Here is a 5,614-nt window from a genome sequence, read left to right on the forward strand (position 1 = left end):
AATGAGACTCCATTAAAGGCCAGACCTTGCTTTACATGCCTTTCCTTTGCTCTTTCTGTTAATACTTTCAGTTTGTTTGTTTCTTAGAGTGTATGAACTGTTCTTTCTCTGGTTGTTAGATGCCAGCTGGTACTGTCAGGTACCATTGTTTCCCAGCTGTCTGCCCCGGCATCCCATGGCTTCAGGCTGGCTGACAGTGTCCTTGAAGTATTTTATTTGGCCTCCTTAGTCAATTTCCTCAATTAGTTTATCATAGGAATGCAGAATATTTTCTTGTCAAAAGCATTCCACTTTTTCATCATATAAGTTAATATACAATTTACATGGATTTGTCTCCTAAAAAGATTTGGGTTACATATTAGTCCTGTAGTCTCCAAAGTCTGTTTCCTTACTCTATTCAAAAAGTTAATTTTAATTTATAACTAAAAATTAAATATAGAGAAAAGAATAAATAATAAATGTGTTTGCAAAATACATTTATAATTCAAGATTCCTGTCTTTGCTCATACAAGCAAATATTTGTAGCTGGAATAATAATTATATTGAGCACAATAATTTTTATTCAGTTGACTTAAATACATAGTTTTAATGGATGCTATAGTTGAAAAAGTTATATAGGTCATACAAAAGAAACACTGTTAGCTGTAAATGTCATAATAAAATTTTTCAATCATATGTAGCAAAATGGAAAATGTATGTTATAATTTAGCTGGCAAATTTCCATCCATTTAAACATCAATGTTATTTCTGAAAAAAAGGTATAGTATATTCATATTTTTAACAAATGGTTCAAATACATTAAAAATCATCGATCAGTATATTTTTTTAAAAAAGAGGTAGAAATTTCTATCTCCAATATGAGGAAATGTAAGCTTCTCTATAAAATCATGTAACAATAGTGAGGTGCCCCAAGCACCTCTTTTTAAAAGTTTTCCCTTTTGCCAGAGTTTCCTTTGAGCAATTATTACTTTTACATTCATTATTAAAATGTTCACTTTACCTTGAAGAGAAACATTGAGGGTGATTTTTTTTAAGTGTATAAATGAGAACTCAACAAGTATTTGTGAAATAAATGAAATCAATGCAATGATCTTTCTATTATGTCAAAATATGTATTTTTTATTCATTTATCTATTGACTCATTAAACACATTTTCCACTGTTTATTTGATTAAATGTATTTTGTCGTGTCTTTTAATACAAAGTATACATGTAGAATACTCAGAGAGTAATAACTCTTGTTAAGGAATCATCTTTTACATTTCCCAGAATCATATTTGAGTTAATTTTAGGTATGCTTTTTTTTCCAAAATGAAAAGTAAATATAAAATTTGTTATTTAAGTGTTAATATGAAACTATTAAATTATCCCTGTAGATATGGGGCATATAAACATGTATGTATATAAAACTGTAAATATTGTAAGTTTCATTCAGCTACTTACTTCCAGATTTTACTAGATAGAGATTCTTTTGCCTAAGGACTTTTTCAGAGGAAGTATAGTGATTCAAATTAGTCGTCCTTCACTATGTTTTGCTTTTTACACTCCATATTCCTCCATGTTTCATGCAGCCTGCAATAGAATATATTCCTTGGACAGCTTTTTGAATTTGATTTCATACTTATGGAATAAAATTTTTAGTCTGTGCAACTCTGTTCTCACTGTACTAATATATAGAGATCTATCCAACTCTGGAACATAAGTAATTTCATTCCTTTGTTATTTTTGTATGTTTGCCTGACATAAGTTCCATTCTATCCAGAATGACTTTTCTTCTGTGCTTTGCCCAGATTACTCAGTATTCCATCTTTCTTCCTTGACCTGTGTGCTATAGAGAAAGGTTTTACATGCCCCTCTGACACTTTGTTAGAGAGAGAAGCTTCCATCTGTTCAGATCACTGAAATTAAGTTGCTTTCTGTGTTATGTTAACAAATGTCATTTCTTGCCCCACTGACTATAACACCAGAGCTTTTTACACATTCTTAATTCAGAGTGACTAGACTTAGGACACATAGATCTATGTACTAAATGACACTGAAGATTACAAAGGAAGTTGAATGTTCTCTAAATTTGACTTCAAATAACTTATTTATTGAAGTTAGAGAATTAATAAAAATAAAAAAAACATAAAACATAGTAAATACTATGTGCATTAAACATGGCCCTAATGCAATACATAAGCATATATTTCCCTTCATTCCCACTTAGAAATGGGCCTGAGACATTCCTTTGTCAGAAATCTCTTGTAGTTCTGTGTAGTTAATGCTAGATTTTTATTGTGTATATGCTTACCAAACATTGATCTCCTTTCATTTTAAGTAACAATGCTGTTTTCTGCCTTCTTTTTTTAGGTGCATGACAATGCTGTTTATGTGATCATGTACAATGTTAGTCAATTCTGGGAAGTTTTTCTTTCTATCATGTGCTTTCAGTCATACTGTATAGAACTGAATAGACATTTTTCCAAAGAGGAAATGCAGATGGCCAAAGGACACATGAAAAGATGTTCAACATGGCTAATCATCAGGGAAATGCAAATCAAAACCACAATGAGATATCATCTCACACCTGTCACAATGGCTATTATCAAAAAGAACACAAATAACGAATGTTGGCAAAGATGTGGAGAAAAGGAAACCCTCATACACTGCTGGTGGGTATGTAAATTTGTGCAACCACTGTGGAAAACAGTAGGGAGTTTTCTAAAAAAACTCAAAATAGAACTATCATATGACGCAGCAATTCCACTCCTTTGTATATATCCAAAAGAAACAAAAACACTAATTCAAAGAGACACATACACCCCAATGTTCATAGCAGCATTATTCACAATTGCCAAGATGTTGAAACAATCTAAGTGTCTATAAACAGATAAATAGATAAAAAAAATATAATATATATATATATATATATATATATATATATATATATATATATATATGCAATGGAAAACTACTCAGCCATATAAAAGAATGAAATTTTGTCATTTGTAGCAACATAGATTAACTTGGAGGGCATTATTCTAAGTGAATTAAGCTAGACAGAGAAAGACAAATACTGTATGACATCACTTATGTGTGGAGTCTAAAACAAACAACAAACTAGTGAATATAACAAAAAGAAGAAAATTCACAGACACAGAGAACAAAGTAGTGGTTACCAGTGTGGGAGAGGGGCAATATAGGGGTGGGGGAGTGAGAGGTACAAACTATTGGATGTAAGGTGGGCTCAAGGATGTACTGTATAACACGGGGAATATAGCTAATATTTTGTAAAAAGGGTAAATGGAAAGTAACCTTTAAAATAGTATAAAAACAAAAATAAGTTAATTAATATATTGTTGGCAAAAAAAACGTGCTTTATGGATTTCTATATTCAAATATAGTCAGAAGAATGCCACGTGGTAGGTAAAGCCAGAATAACATTGCCTTTTTTCCCAGAGTTCAAAGGGCATTAGAGACAAAGCATATCTCTTACAAAGATGGAATATGTTGCTGTTGGCTGTTGTTAATTTTCCCCCAAGATCCTAAGGGGTGAAAAAAAAAAAAAAGACAGTGAAGTGTATTATTAGAAGTAAGAAAGGAGAGAAATAAACATTGTCTCCCTTTTGATTAAATTAAGGAAATAAAGTATAAAAATGTTTTCATCTTCTAAAATGTCCTTTAAAAAACAAATCAGTTTGTCTTGATAACAGGATAATTTCAAGTCTCTGAGAACATCAAATACTGACAGCCTGAGAAAGAAGAAAAATAAATGTGTAGATGCCCACACAAAGGAAAAACAGGACAGCTATCATATACAATTCCCTTTGAACTAACATTTAGATGTAATTGTTCCTTTCTTTGTAATCTTCCTTCAAAATATTTGTGTGCATATTCTGTACAACACATTTAAATCTACCTGTGTTTAAATAGCATTTCAGTGTGTCTTTCCATCCATCTTTTTGAAAAGGAATGTTTCCTTCTTATGACTGAAGTCCTAGAAGTTTCTTTCGCAGTGGCAAAACTGTGTTCACCTCATGTCTCTTTCTAGTCCTCGGATCCTCAAAGTTGAGTTAAAGATACTCCTCAACATATCCCATCATTCTCATTCTGATTTGCTTTTTTTCATTTTATTTTAAAATATGTATTGCTTTCTTTTTTTCACCTTAGCACTAATCCACATTTTCTTCCTTTCTTTCTCTATTTACCTCAATTTCCCCATTTGTAAAATGAATTAATGAGACTTAGCAGTTGACTGATACAGCTGATGCAAGGTACACTAGAGTATAGTGGACAGTATGTTGAGTGTTCTTTAATTTGCTGCATACATTTTCTGGGTGGTTATCTTGAATCATGATGTTACTAAAAGGAAAACAAGGTATTTTAAGTACAAATTCATTTGTAGGATAGTGGTTCAGAATTTATTAATTAATGTAGAGTCGCTACAGGTGATTCTTATTCCATATGACAATCATGCCTATTGTACAAATTGCCATTTCTGATTAACATGAAGAAGTTTTATTAGAAGAAATGTGTTACCTTGTTATACTATAAATGTCCCAGTAGAACTTAAGGTCATAGCCATTCCTTAGTCTTCATCTGTGTAACTTCTGACACATTGTAGGAACCCAATAAATGTTATTGAAATTAATAAATTAATGAATGCATAAAGATTAGGCATACTGTTAACTTCATTTATTTTATTTTCTAATTTAATAAAGAAATTTCTAAATTTCTAATTTAGTAAAGAAATTTTCCTTAGATGTTTTATCAAATAACTTTTCAAATCATATAATAAGAGCTACAGGTATTACATTTTACTATGTGGACTAAAAAAATTGTGTTGTTTTTGTCACATTTTTAATAAAAATAAATAATAATATATTTTGAATTTGAAATGTGCCAATCTAAACAGTAAAGGTTTTAATACATTATTTAAATTAAATACAGTGAAATCAGTTGCATTATTGAGTTCAACTGTAAGAAGAGTTGCTCTAATTTATAGAGCTTAATTTGTCCAAGATCATACACTTTGAAGGAGCCTGGATCTGAACCTATACTTTAAAAAAAAATGATCTATAAGGACTGTACATTTTATTATACACTTGGAAAATACTGAAACACAAACTCAAATGTAGAATTACTGGCATTTTTTATTATTTGAAGTTAGAAAAATCAGATAACTCTATGATCAATAATTTTAATAGATTTGTTGGTGTCTTTTTACTCAGCAGCATTATTAACAATGACAGAAAGTAACACTATGATGTATAGTCTGTAATGTATAGAGATCACTTATGTGCACTCCACAAAATAGCATTGGACAGAAGGGTGAGAAGGAGATGGATGGATTGAGCAGACTAATTAGTAAACTGAAGTGTCGGTGTAACTGGTGGCAATAATGTTGCAGGATGGAGGCTTCAATCAATGTAGTATAAACAATAATGACTGTAAAACTGTGATAAAAATAACAAGTATGCTGAGAAGCAAGCACAGCTGCACGCTGATTCAAGAAAAAATTTTGATTATTACAATATTTATTTCTGAAAGTGTGAATCAATTAATAAAATGGAGATTGAAATTTGACTCAGTTAAAATGTAAACCACTTGTAAAAAATTGTGGTACACTTGTA

This window comes from Aethalodelphis obliquidens, unplaced genomic scaffold (assembly GCF_003676395.1).
Source record: "Aethalodelphis obliquidens isolate GAN/ISIS:26980383/991018 unplaced genomic scaffold, ASM367639v1 scaffold3, whole genome shotgun sequence".
In the NCBI taxonomy this organism is placed as follows: domain Eukaryota; kingdom Metazoa; phylum Chordata; class Mammalia; order Artiodactyla; family Delphinidae; genus Aethalodelphis; species Aethalodelphis obliquidens.